This window comes from Siniperca chuatsi, linkage group LG12 (genome assembly GCF_020085105.1).
Source record: "Siniperca chuatsi isolate FFG_IHB_CAS linkage group LG12, ASM2008510v1, whole genome shotgun sequence".
Lineage (NCBI taxonomy): Eukaryota > Metazoa > Chordata > Actinopteri > Centrarchiformes > Sinipercidae > Siniperca > Siniperca chuatsi.
In genome coordinates this window covers 11,092,352-11,107,492 of record NC_058053.1, presented here as the reverse complement: position 1 = coordinate 11,107,492, position 15,141 = coordinate 11,092,352, and the positions used below count along the sequence as shown (strand labels likewise).

At 41.3% G+C, this 15,141-nt stretch overlaps 1 protein-coding gene across 2 annotated transcripts in view; it reads left to right on the top strand.

Annotated features, from left to right (window-relative positions):
- The first annotated feature begins 572 nt into the window (after positions 1-572).
- The window catches only part of LOC122885352 (dehydrogenase/reductase SDR family member on chromosome X-like), a 50,733-nt gene continuing 36,164 nt past the window's right edge, over positions 573-15,141 (top strand). Inside the window, exons 1-2 of one of the 2 annotated variants that reach the window (XM_044216317.1) lie at positions 573-1,204; positions 2,688-2,872. The gene's annotated coding sequence lies outside the window, so the exon portion shown is untranslated. The remainder of the gene's footprint in view (positions 1,205-2,687; positions 2,873-15,141) is intronic. The other variant, XM_044216318.1, reaches the window with a different exon arrangement.

Below are 15,141 nucleotides of genomic sequence, written 5' to 3'. Positions count from 1 at the left end.
AACCTACAGTGGCACTTTTGTAACTTACATGGTCACTGTCGCCCAGCAAAATTAGGAATTCGGCGTTGTTTTCGTTCGCTTAGAAAGAAAATATGCCATATGAGTAGGCCTATACCCTGCTGAAGCCTAGGCTACTTCATCCGGAAATGCAAACACCCCATCACATGTATGACTGCATGAAACTGATTTTTCATGTAGCCTATAACCCACTAATAGGGTCGTGCTTAGTTTCCGCATGGCTTCTATCAGATGACCACAAATCATACTTAGCCACAGGCTATTAATATATGCGTTATACGTGCTTAACCATAAGTTGATAGCCTAAGTAGCCTATCAACATTATAAGAACAATGTAAAATAGCAATAAAGGGCGGATCAAGTGGATGCGGGTTTAACGGAAAAAAACATCTATTAATCTTTCGTCTGACAGCTTTGCCACAAAAATGGATCTTGAGGGTCGTGATAAGATGATAGCTTGTCATGCCGAGCCATCACACACGCACACACACACACACACACCGCCGTGAGGAATACTAATCAACCTGTTTGCAGACAGCTCGGCGCGCAATTTAGGACTTCTCCATTCTGTCTAGAAACGTCTCTGCTGGATTTAATCTAAACCTCCACCTGCTGAATTCCATCGAGTTTTTGTAGTGCAACCTTCTTTGAACGAACTGCGGCTGCTATCACTCCTGTCTCCCCTGTGTCTGTCTCTTCTGATGTGCGACGGGCAGCCGGAGAGAGTGGATCTGGGGACAGACAGCCCACTCCTGCGCCGCTTCTAGCAAGGGAAGCCCCCCACGCTTTGCGCGCCAGGATCGCCCGTAAAAATTCGCGTCGCGGAGTGCGTGTGGATGTGCGCGTGTGTTTGTGCACGTCAAAGCCCCGCGCTCAGTCCTCAACAGTTGCTACCGGAGCAGAGGAGAGCGAGAGAGATAGCAGACTGAGGACGGACGGACGCGGAGCCCCACGCCGCTCTGCCCGGCTCTGCTCCTGACATGCAGTCGCTCATCTCTCCGGTGACCAAGGCCATCCTAGTAGCGCTCTTCATCTTCGCCATACTCCTCATCCTCTATGTGATCCTTTGGTACATTTGCAGAGACGTGGACTGCGACCACGGCATTTGAGGATTCCGGTAAAACGGGAATAACGGGGAATTCACAATGGGGCGCACAGAGGAGCCCGCAGAGCCCAGGGTCATCCCGTAAGTCTACTGTCTTCATTTTGTCTTGTCTTTCTTGTAGTGTAGCTATGCATGTTTCTAGGTTATCTTTGGATATGTGTGTGTGTGTGTGTGTGTGTGTGTGTGTGTGTGTGTGTGTGTACACGCGCGCATTCCTGTCGTGCGTAATGTTAAATGCGCTCTGGTTAGAAGGTGATGACCGAAGTGCGTCTCCGCCGGCACCCGGTATCCCAAACCCTAAGAGCCCCAAATTCCTCTCTGTTCTACTTGACAGCGATCATTTATCAATACTGCCTTATGTATTACAGACCCGGTGGTGTTACTGACAGGGATTTCTCAAAGGTGATCCAATGTCATCAGGAGGATATCTGACTAGTGTCAAACGGAAGACGGTGCGGGCGCGCGTGTGTGGGCTCTAATGGAGCACGAAGAACGCCGGTGACATTGCGGTAAACGGCGTGGGTGTCCCTTAAGGTCAAGAACAATAGTGTTTACATCAGGTTGCCAATATTGTTTTGACCCCCCCCCCCTTCCGTATATCTGCAGCATTAGTTCATGTTCAGTTCATCTTGGTCTCCGAGGATGCTTCCACTTTGGCATTTTACATCCAACGAGATAACAGGATTATCTCTTTTGGCTCCTGCGCGTCTTATTCCTAATCTGTCTTGTGTGTCCATGTTTTGACTCCTTATCATGAATACCCCGCTAATGCTTTTACGCATGGCGCATTTATATTCCCCTTGACATCAGTGAGCTTGTTCAACATGCTATGCCCAATCTTAGTTTAGGAAGATGTTCTTATATTTACTTTTACACACATACACACACACTGCATCTGTTGGCCAAGCTTAATGAAGGACCTCTCAATATTGCAGCCGCGTTGCCCCCCCAATGCCTACATGTCATCACATGGCCCATAAAGCTATTAAACACGTGAGATATGATTGCCATTTTTAATCTTTATCCAACGCATTTTGTTTTCATCTCCAGCAGGAACCAGGAAAATTAACAAATCGTGCACATTCTAAAGTGGATAATGTGAAGGACACACCAAGGACATGTTGCCTTTTACGAGTTTTTAGGATATTTAAGCAAAACCCAGCTTATCTTTGTCTTTATTTGTAGAAAAGAGTTTACTAATCCTTTTAGGTCCCTATGAATCTGTTACACATCTTGATGTAACACGAAGATGGTCTTTTTACAGGGGGAAAGCATGACTCAACCCCTTATAGAATATAACTGATTGGGAATTGCTGAATGATCATCACTGACTGCAGCTCACACTTAGCCACATTTTTGTGGAACGCCACATCGGTATTTTTCAACTCCCACCCAACTCACAAAGAAAGTGCAAGTTTAAGCTTAACATTTTTAAACCTTCTTATTTTGTGCTATGGGCGCCACACTCTCGTATTTAAAAATCCATAAGCAGCCTAAATGCTGGATGCAGCCATGAGAAAGAAACCCTGCAGCCTCCTAAACTGTTGTGTGTACTCTTCCGCAGAGAAAAGGAGAGAGTCTGGTGGGATGGCAGATGCCCTCTTTGACCGGACTACAAAATTATTCCTGTCAGCCATGAGTAGATATGCAACCAGCCTGTGTCACCCCTCAACACACACATGGACTATAAATGATGGTTCCGACTCTATCAGACCCACTAATATAAAGAGAGCGAGAGAGAGCGAAAAGGTATATGACAACTGCTTCAACTGTTAGTGTCTGTCTGTTTAAACCAGTGCCCTGGATTGTCTGTGTGTGTGTGTGTGTGTGTGTGTGTGTGTGTGTGTTAAGGTGGAAAGAAGGGAAAAAGCTGTGTTTGAGCGACTGTGTATGTTTGTGCAGTTTGTTAAAGAAGAAAGGCGGTGTGTGTGTGCGTGCTTGCGTGGGAGGGGGTTAAACACTGACATGCTCCAGAATGACAGATGAAAAAAAAAGAAAGTGGAGCAGGGAAGGCTCAGCGGGACTCAGCATGGGAGACAGGTGTGTGTGTGTGTGTGTGTGTGCCTTTGCATGTGTACATGAGCATGACTGAAATTCACTCAAGTTTATTGAAAATGTTTTCCTTCATTAAATACATGTGTAAACTGTAATATTGAAGTGTACTAACTGTGTAATGGCAGGAGAAATGTTTTATGTAGAGTGTGTGACCTAAAAAGTTTAAATCGTACCTTAATTATTCCAATTTTTATGGCTGTAAGAAGTATTTCTTTCTGGTTTTCATGTTATCTTTTTCATCTCAACTCATACGTGTGATACAGTTAATTTATCCCACAAACACAACATTGTAATACCAGTTGTGATGCGATGTGAGAGGCAGACAGGCACCTTTCAGAATGCTGTGAAAGTTAATACACCTCAATAGATCCAAGTTCAATTGAGATTAAAGTCTAAAATATTTAGGGGTAAAAGTAAATTATTGAAGCTTGAGGCGGGTGGAGAGGGGATTTGTTAATCTTTTCCAGCCTCAGAATGTTCAAAAAACTGTATATGAAGTGTGTGTCTGTGTTTGTTGCCGTCAGCCATTCACACTCACAAATAACTTCTAGTTGGCAGAGAAGCTAGACCTCACATGCTGATAAATTCCTATACAGTGCTGCCTTCATAAATAGAAAATAAAATAATCAGAGAAGTTTCCCATCATCAAACTATAAATGTGACTGTAAAGGTCAGGAATTTCTATTTGGGTTGCTGAGATGTGGCGTTTAAGGTCACAGAGCAGAAGCTGCATCAACAGCTGATGGTAGAAGAAACACATTTAATAATGCTATTGTTTGGCATTCACTGTGAATAATTCATACTTTTGTACATTTCCATTTTCAGTATTTGTCCTTCAAGTGCTGAACAGCTGCAAATACTATTAGCATACTGTTTGCTAATTTAGCTACAAGTGTTGTAGACCTCCATCATTACTCGGTTCACAACAAGAACAAATATACAGCTTCTAGCTACTAAATGAATATCATATACATGCCTAATGAAACAATACTTCTCTTCATTGATTTACAAAACTGATCCTATACATGAGTGGCTGCAAATCAAACTTTATTTTTGCTACATTAACAATATATTTTCTGGATATATGTGAGCTCCTTTCTTGCTTGGAGGTCAGAGGTCAGGGTCAACTACAGAATAGTACCAATGGAGCTAAAGAGTCAGTGTCTTGCTCAAGGACACTTCAGTAGGAGTGGATGCTTAATGCTAGAGGGACTTGAACGTGGCTTGTTGCATTTCCCAGAAGGATACTCTGCTTTTCTCCAGGTAACTCCCATAATAATCAATATCGAATACACTCTCCTATTTGACATTGTTCAAGATGGCATTTATAAAGCCTCTCCTTTGTGTCATTTGGATAATGTAATTTAGGAATTTAGAACCATAAAAAAAGACCTATTTTAGACATTTACAATACAATCACAATAATGAGCAGTTATTATCTTATATATGATATTTGCTGCTGAAATGAAAACACTGCTGTTGCGGTATTAGCTGGGGAAAAATGTTGCTCTTCTAGGGTCAATTTTACCTTTTTTAGTAGTTCACATCCACTCTACCTGACTGCTAAAAAAAGTATGCTTGGTTTGAGTATTGAACATCTGCTCTTTGCTTTGACATAATCTGGAATCTGAATTCTAAATTCAGATGATTAAAAAGTGAAGTAGGAAAATAAATAAAAGATGGTGTGGTTCATGAAATGCTACATTGGATCTAAAATGAAAAAACCCAATAAATGGATTTAAATTGAAGTGACTACATCCATTCTCCTAGACCCTTATCCTAACCTCATAGCCATGTCTTCATTGAAGTGAATTGCATTTCATTAATTAAACGTTTAGAAATTTATGTTAGTTAGTAGGATATCTCAAAAAACGTGTTCTGAGTTGAATGAAATCTTGCAGCGAGTTAGGCCACGGGCCAAGGAATAGGTGACTAGTTTTTGGAACAGATCCAGGTCCAGGTCTAGGACTTTTATGAAGGCTTTTTAACTATTATTACTACTATTTTTCAGCGATTTGTTACCATTTCACATGAACTTCTGCACTGGGGCATGCTGTTGTATTTCTGTTTGTATTCTAATGCTTATCCAGAAGCAGATTAAAATTTCTAAACATTTTCTATCATTAACATAAGAAATTCAGATTGTCCAGGCTTGGTGGAGGTCTGAACTTCTTAGTGCTCACTATTTACTGGAGACCAAATGATAAATCGGCTTATTTTAGTTTAGTTTAGTTTAGAAAGTTTGTCCACAAGAGAGCACTGACAAGTTTATTTTTCTGTAAAAGGTCCTGCTCAGTACATATCTACAATTCCTTAACAGCTAAATTTAAGGGATCATAATTCACTGTTTGTTTCCACAATGCGTTTATGTAAAAACATAATTAACTCTATAATACCGATAATGGTATCAACCCTTTAAAAATCCCAGGGCTCTACTACTTACTTATATTTACTCACTCGAACAAGTGGCAAGTAAAGAGACAGAGGAAAAACTGGTATTCTGGACAGACGTTAACTGCTTTGACGGTGTGTCACCTTTTTCTACTTCAATAACCGATTCATGTTTTTGAGGTTGAGCACCCAGTTTTCCCTCTCTCTGGAATGTACACTTGTGTTTTTTTTTATTTACACACCCTAACTCATTCACAATCATCAGCACTACATGCCTGGGGCTTCCTGTGTCCATCTCCTCTCCGTTCCTATCAGCCCTCTAATGTCCTCTCTCATAAAAGCAAACAACCCCCCAAAAAAAAAAAAAAAACTTAACTACATCATACTGTAGCCTCCCTTAACCTAATCTCTATTCTAACCTTAACCTCAAAACCAGGTCTGAGCCCTCAAATAGCGCCTGAAAGGAGCGAAGCCTGGTCAGGATGACCTGACGTCACAGATATGTCCTCATTCTGAAGGTCTAAAACTTAAATTGGCTCTCAGAAAGACAGAAGCACTGGAACACACACACACCTCAAAGCCATAAAAATAGATTGTGAGTGACTCAGCCGTTATGTAAAGTCCATCTCTGATAGGGCCGCCTGGGGCTGTTTATGTCAGTTTAGCTTGACGGCACTGGAGCTGAGGTGACACGTGTCTGCTGTGTCCGAGCTTCAATACACACTCACAGACATTCACACAAACACACACACACTTTTCATTATGCGTGAAAGCCTCCGTGCCTCTCACTCTTCCTTCCCTTTTTTCCTCTTCTAAGTCTACATTCCCCAGTGTGTGTCCCCGGATGGACAGAGATGTGATACCGTCAGCGTAATCGATTCCCTCCAGCCCAAACAGCGTACATTATTAGCATTTCAGCGCAGACTGGGAGGGAAACACCACATTAGACAAGAATCACATCCGCCATCCCTCTGGCCAGGTGGACAGTTCAATCAATGCTGGTTAACATGAGACCGGGACTTGAATCTAGAGCTAGACTGATACACTAATTTGTCTTTATTAAACGTCAGGTCTGGTCCTGTCTGTATCAACCACTTCTCATAAAACAGATGTGCTGCAGGGTGTTTGATTATATATTTACCATCTGCACTGGTTTCCTATGGGAAAACCTTTACCTGCATTAATTATATTGAGACATTTTAATCATCTTTAATGTGAATTTGTTTTCCCCCCTTATTAACCTGGGTATTAATAGAGACCTTTATCATCCCACTGTGGTCTTCATGCTGGTTCAGAGGCTTTCCCATCATCACGAGAATGAAATTCATGGGGAAACACTTCAGAGTGTTTTTAAATTATTGGGAAGGCCTTAGTCTGAAAATGGTCACATTTAAATATCAAAATTTAGCCAAAAGTGTTGTTTGCCACCCAATAACCCACACTGGTCCAGCACTCATTTAGCGTGGCTTAAGGTGGATGAAGGTAATATCAGTGGAGACTCAGTAAATGCTGTAATGATCATAACACAAATAATCAGAGGCGGCATCACATTCAGATGGGTGCTATCTGATTTAATTTTCTTCTACACAATCACACCCCCCAAAACACAATGTGTGGGTCTGTGTGTGTGTGTGTGTGTGTGTGTGTGTGTGTGTGTGTGTGTGTGTGTGTGCGACTGCATGACTGAACTGAGACATTAGTGTTGTCGGGTTAAATGGAGGGGTAGGTGAAGGAAGCAAAACACACGCACACACACTCTCTGTGCACTTAACTCTGGAGTGAGAGACAGAAAGTGAGAGAGCGAGAGATGAAAGAGTCTCCTCACAGTCCTGTCTCAGTGACAACAGGTTTCAGACAGAAACAGAGGCACACATGCTGACTCACAGGCTGTTAAAATTAAATGTGTTAAATACTGTGTGTATGTTTGTGTGCCTGTGTGAGTGTGTTGCATGGAGTTAATGACAGACTTAATTGGTGCAAGCAAATATCCCTCCCACTGCTCCTCATTCTACATCTACTAATGGAAAGGCATCCACTCCCTGAAGACAGTAAGGAGAAACAGTGTTGGGATGTATTTGATGAACATGAGCGTGCGCACACGCGCGCACACACACACACACACACACACACACACACACACACACACACACACACACACACACACACACACACACACACACACACACACTTTTGTCCCCACAACATGATGAATTAAGAGCACAACTTATCTACAAGCATAAGAAAAAGCATTGTTTCCAGCAGCTATTACATGCACTAATAGACTCTCTCTCGCACACAGAAATGCACATTTGAGCTTGTAGTCTCCTACCTTGAGACTACAAGCTCATGTTTTGCTAGAGATTTTTATTCAAAAAGGAATTCACAAACAATCACTTGAGCCTGATCAGATCCATAGCATTTAGTTTATGCTGTGCTCACAGTAACATTACAGTAGGTAAAAGAAACCCTCACTGGATTGAAGTGCAACTATTATAATGGCTAAAGAGAAACCTCAAATTTGTTTATTAGAACCGTGTAGGCCATTGCCACATGCTTAATTAACACATGCTAATCTATTTATAACTGATCGACAAGCAATCAGAACACAATTGCATGTACAATGGCACGACTTTTGCATGGTTACTTTCTGAGTTACTTTTACCCATTCCCAAAAATAAAGGTGTACTTTTTTACTTTTAGGGTAATTGTGATTCTTTTTGGCACAAATGGCTGTCAAAAAGAGGAACAAAAGTCCCAGACAGGATGTGAATCCAGGATGTTTTTATATGGTGTGCAAACACATGCAAAAATCTCAGGTTTTACTTTCATGTTTACAAGCTGGCCTTTGGCTTCTCTCCCCATGGAAAGCCTGTGGCGGCTGCAGCTGAGGCGACACAACAATTACCAAATCTGTTCACGTACTCTGTTGCCTTTTTCCACTCACGGCTCCTAATGCACATCCAGCCATCTGTGTGTGTGTGTGGGGGGGGTCCCCGTCTTCATAGAGAGCTGCCATTGCGGGCCAATAAAGCCCTTTGAGATGCTGTATGTAATACTGGCCCATACAAATGATCTTGACTTCCTGTAAGAAGTGGAAGTAATCATCATCTCATCATCTATGTTTGATGAGAAGATCAATACCACTCTCATGTCTGTACGGTAAATATGTAGCTGGAGCTAGCAGGTGATTAGCTTAGCTTATAGCATAAAGACTGGAAGCAGGGGGAGACAACTAGCCTGGGTCTGTACACAGCTTACCAGCAGCTCTAAATTTTACGAATAGACCGTTTTCACGGCAGTGTGTTTTTACTTGTCAATGCAGGAAAAGCACAGGTGTCAATAATAACATTAACCATGGCCCCATTCCAGTAAGTGTCCCAGTAAGCCATGTCAGTGAGTGAGCTTGCACAATACCAGAGCCCTGAAACTGGCTCACCTAAATTGAATGCAGCCATCATTAATGTTATTAATTCCACCTGTGCTTTTCCTGCTTTGACAAGTCAAAATAGCTTCCATGAAAAGGGTCTACTAACACATTGTTTCTCCATTGTTTAATCCGTACACAAACAAAAATGTAAAAATGACAATTTGTGCATTTACAGGAAGTCGGTACTGAAACAGTTTCTTAGCCCAGTGCAAATAATTCTGTCTTTCTCACACTTACCAGCACATACAGATAGACACACACCTGCTGCTTCAGGTTGCAAAATAAGCCATTCCCCATGGGTTTGTCTTTCCAAAATATATACATGCACATGCGCTGTCTCATTAGGGGCTGGACATTGTGTAGCATACAGCTCTGGCTGAGTCTCTGAGCTTTGAGTCATCCTCGATTATCTGCCTCTCAGATGGCGGAGCCTTCTGTGGGAAAGCTCTGAAAGAGGCAGCTCAAACTGAGAGAACTGAGAAAAAGACAGCATCAGTTCACACAAGCTGTTGCACTCTGGAGCCCAAATTGCCCATGACACACCCGGAAAATCCCCTTTCTTCACAATATGAAACTTCATCTGCCATTTTCCCTGGGTGGCAGTTGATCAGTAACAAAGTGTTAAAGGAACAGTGTGTCAAAACTGTCCTATTTGAAAGCTGTTATTGGCATTTTCTACTAAAAATATCCAATATCATCTACCCTCTCTTCTCACCAGGAATAAATCTATGCGAAACATGAAATAAAGATTACATTTGAACTGGCAGCACACACACACACAGATCCCGTAGAGCTGTTGTCAGCCTGGATTTACAAAATAAGACAAGTTGGGCTTTGCAGCCAGCCAGGGGTTGTCATATAAGACTAGGTGACTGTTGGTTGGAGCTATTTTGATGCTGTTCACATGTTATTTACATCACACACCCTCCTGTCATGTCCTGTTCCCAGCATGTCTTGCGTGTGTCCATAACGTCTAAATTTGTGTGTGTGTGTGTGTGTGTGTGTGTGTGTGTGTAAAGGGCTGTCTCCCTGATGTCCCATCATCCCAAATAATCATCCCATAGTCATGCGTGAGATGCGATTTCCTTTAAACAATAGCAGGCCAGCTCGCCTCGCTGACCCCCCAACCTCTCAGGCTGCGGCAGAACAAACACTCACACGTGCACACAAACACACACGTCCTCTCAGCTTGCATTAACAGCTACACATGCACATTTAAATACACTCACACACACACAGACACACACAGCCTCCACAGCTCAGCATCCATCAGAGCAGTGGTGATGACACAGTCTCTTTATGTTGCTGCTCATTTAACCGCCTTCTAAGCAGACTTTAATAACTGGGGCCAACCGCTTGTCAGTGCTGCTGTTCTAGCCTGACCTTAACTATTGGATAGTGGGCAAGACACAAACTAATACTAATGTTTTCCCTGCCAAGAGGAAAAAAGGGAAGTGACTGTGAATGCCCCAGACCTGTCTTTAACAGGAATGGTTGTAATTTAGTTGAAATGAAGGACTTGGAGAGTTTGGTTGGCCTACTTTGAGTGCCAGGGATAATTCAGCTGGCTCCTGCCCTGCTAGCCAATCCATCACAGCAGTGGGCTGTCTGTTAAGATTTGTGTTGTATAGACAAGGACACAGCTCCTATATTTCCTAAGATAATGAGGTGCTGATTTTGTTTCATTCTTCTGGGCTGAGCGTTCAGCCCTGCGGTGTGTGTCAATCACCTGTCAATCAAATGCTGTCCTGGGACAGGATTTTCTGTTGAATTATGAGATGTATGTAAGTGGTGCTCTTTCTTTGTCACTGTGGTTATAACTGCTCAAGTTCCACTTCAATCCACCGTCTTTTTTGTTGAAGAGGGTAATTACTATAATTTACAGTGGTGGAAGTACTCAGATCCCTTACTAAAGTAAAAGTACCAATACAACAATGTAGAAATACTCTCCAAGTAAAAGTCCCAAATTCAAAATATAATCAAGTGAAAGTACAGAAAGTACTAAAGTGTATCAGCAAAATGTACTTAAAGCTTCCAAAGTAAAAGTACTGGCCCCTGTGACCATTTATTATTATATATCACATTATTAAATATTACTACTGATGCATCAATGCACATGTAGCATTTTACTGTTATAGATGGTCAAGGTGGAGCTAGTTTTAAATACTACAGTTCAGTATTTAGTCCAGTGGTTCCCAGCCTGGGGTGCACGGTGGTGGCAGAGCGGCTAGCCCTGCCTCCCATGGTCACAGGATAAATCTGAGGTCTGCATGTCCTCCCCGTGTTACCGTGGGTTCTCTCCGGGTTCTCCGGCTTCCTCCCACCGCAAAGACATGCATGTTTAGACATCTTAAATTGCCCGTATTGACAAGGTGAGTGAATGGTTGTCCCTTGTCTGTGTCTAGACACACTGCTGTTTCACTGGGATAGTAAGACAAAAAAATGGTTGGATGGAGGTTCCACTATGGTTAAATCTGAGTCTTTTCAAAACGATGCATTTTTGTAAGACATCATATGTTTTGCATCATATGTTTTTTTAATGTAAAATATTAATCTGTGAAGTAACTAGTAACTAAAGCTTTTAAATAAAGTATGTACAGGAATAAAAAGCACAATATTTCCATCTGAAATGTAGTGAAGTAGAAGTATAAAGTGGAAAAAAATGGAATGTACTGATACTGTATATAAAGTCTGTATCAAAGCCCTTTTCTGTTCAATACCATACGTATCATACAATGCAAAGTGAATGTACATGTACAAGCCAATTTATATAAAATGGCAACCAGATATAGCCCTTAATCAATTTCCGCTCTCACACAGGTCTTACCACTTGAATTGATTAAGTGATGGCCATTAGCATTTTAACGTTGTGCTTTGGGAAGGTGACTCAGTGCAGCAGGTGTCCTTTCATGGTATTTTCAAGAGACTGAAATAAACATTCATCCAACATGAAAAGGTTGAATGACAACTTTGCTCTTTTAATCAGTCCCTGATAGCTTCATAATCATCAGTTACACACATTGGGGCATTCATGTAACTACTTTCAGATGAGCTTTTGTAGGAGCTTATGCCCTACTCAAAAACAGGTGGATAAATGGATTTCATTCATTTTGTAAAAGAAGCATACATTTACAAGAATGCTCTTATAATTAAAGTCTGGCTTTATTTAGATTCTCTTAGTATTTGATGTAGCTGCTCATGAAATTAGACTTTTCCATTTATATACAGGTAATAGCTTAATGCATGTGACAAGTCTTTTAGCATCTTGGCAAAATGTGATCACTCCAGCTTTGAAACAACTGAGAATCGATGTTCTCCAAAGTGTCAGGGGGCTGAGATGGAAGCAACAAACTCGGTTGCAGAAAAAGCGGTAAAACTCAGAAGACAGAATTATTAGATCCTTAAAAATGTCATCATTTTGATCATTTGATTCTTTAAGCCCAGTGAAATGGTCCAAGATGTTCAGTATCAACTGTTTGCGGTGTGGATTATAAGTCATGGTGTGTGACATGAAGTGTCAGTAGCTTATCCCTGGAAGTGGAAAATGACTCATTTGCATTTTAAATTATATTCACTAAATCTAAAAAATGTATATATGGAAAATACACGTAGATATACGTAATTATTTTTGAATCATGAAATCTCGTGCAACAAACTTGACTTACATCATAGTTCCATGCATCATGCAGCATATGTTATTGGGAATCCCACATTATGTACATTTTGCATATTTATTTAGGGAAAACTTAGTGTAGAATCAGTGCTCAAATGGCAGAAAAAGTCATGATTTTCACAGCTGAGGTCCTATTTGACTAATTATCACAGCCTCTATTAAGAGTAGACTGGTGTGATGTACTCAAATAATCCCAGTAGAGGAAGACCTAACATCCACGAGTCAGCCAAAGTGCAGCTGGAGCGCTGCAGACATGAGCTGCACTGCTCCACAAACATGTTCTTAAAGCCTATCCTGGGAAATTATGGATCAGAACTAGTGTGTCATGGCTCTGTTGCTTCTGCCGTGTGTGACCTCTGTGGCAGCAGTTAATAAGATAGTCAGTGAGCTGAAGGGCGCAATATGCTGGATCTACAGAGAAGGGTCATACGGCACATCAAGCAGCCAAGCAGCAGTGACGGAGTCCCCTCCATCATACACTAATTCCACCTCTACAGATAAGGGATGGACAGCTGCAAGAGATCTTTTTTTTTCAAGGTCAACTAGTCAGTGAGCTGTCAGAACAATTAGTCAAGTAGGCAATCTCAAGAAAGGCCCATTTTTGAAACAGGCTTCAGTGTGAAATAAAGTGTTTATTTTTATTGATTTTGTCTTTCTTTCTATTAGTCGAACAATGTAACGACTAATTTATCAATTATTCCAGATTATTTTTTAATTACTTGATTAATATAACAATTAATTTACCCAAAATAAATATCAAAAACTTGTCTCATTAATATTTCAATATTTAATTCAATCATTTTCTCTTAAAAACAAACAAATGTAACAAGAAATAAAGTATGCACTGCAGGGCATTATTCTGCAACAAAAATATATTGGTGTATTGAAAATATTATATCTGAAAAAATACATTAATACATTACCCTATTTCTAGTAGGTTATTTCTTATGTCACCATTTTAATTCTACTTAATTCTCCACCTTATTTTTGTGTTTACTCACAAACTATTTTAATCTGCTCACCTTGCGTTTCACTTCAGTTCTCAGCCCAAGTAAAGTGTATGTGTGGGAAATACTACTTTACATGATCGTGGATGAGGTTTTTCTGCTGCAGCTTATTCTCCAGGGGAATTCATGCTTTGAATGGGCGCAGCCATACTTCATTGCGCCGACGCACATTATGTAAGTCGACGCATTTCCGTAATCGATTACGTCAAATACGCCGATGAATCACCCCAGCCCTACTCTAGAGTAACCTTCCAGCGGAGAAAACTTGATGAAGTGCCCACTAGGGTGCCCTTCCAGTGGACAAAACGCAATTCAGTGCCATATAGGGTGCCCTGTATGATGGAAAATTATTTGGCCTCCATACCATAGATAGGCCATAGGCTATTCAATTACAAATTCAATTGGGCCAGATTTTAAAACCACCCATAGGTTTCCGAAAACCCATTTTGAAGCTCAAAGTGGGCGGCATCACTCGGCCCAACTCCCGGATAACCAAAAATGGGCAAAGAGGTGGAGCGTGGGTGGAGCTGAGGTGCCTGGTTGCTGAAACACACCCACCTAGCTCAAAGTTACCAAGCTTGCTAAGGCTAAGAAGCTAGGCTATATGCTACTCTGCGTTACTAGCCGGCTAACCCTGTGGTATGCGGTTGGCAGTCTATGGTTGGTACTCAGTCGTTGCCCCAGCTTACTCTTGAGGTAAGTTAACTTGAAACTATACAACAAAACTTATAACGTTACTTTTAATAAGCTAACGTTAAGTTACCTACATGTGATTGCATAGTCAGAATTATTATTGCCGCCTTTTTTTGTCTATTAAGGAATTATACCAAACAAGAAATTTGAAAATCTGCAGTTTGATTCTCAGTGCGGCTTACAGATAGATTGTAATTCCCCACAACGTTATTTTGATTTGTGTACTGCTACCGACAGCGATGTGCGAGATATGACTGTTGAGAAAGAAAGGCACTTTTTATTTGTTACAAGATGTTTATTTCCATGCCTCCACTACGCCTACTATATTCAGCATAAACTGTAAGTAACAGTCTTGGCTACTTGACTTTAGACTGCTGATTTTACATTGTCTGTCTTCAACAAAAACATGGATCTTTATTTTCAAGTGTTGCTCCCTTGTTCCATTTTCTCCTACAGATGTGACATAATAGTATTGTAAACATGAAAAACTGAGCCACCCTTTATAGTTAACTTTATATTTTTCATTACCTGAAGCATTTATTACACTAATTTATTTTCCTCCCATAATCACAGTGTGGATCATTGGTGAGAGAGCTGCAGAGACTTTGAGAAGCAACCTCAGCATGCTGGATGTCCGTGTCTGTTGGTTTGGCTGGGGTGGACTGCGATGGAAAGGCCTTCTCTCCTTCTTTTCCCAGTCCCAGCAAGGAAGAGCAGCACCGGATGTCCTCATCATCCACTGTGGCGGCAGCGACATGGGGGAGGTCAGCAA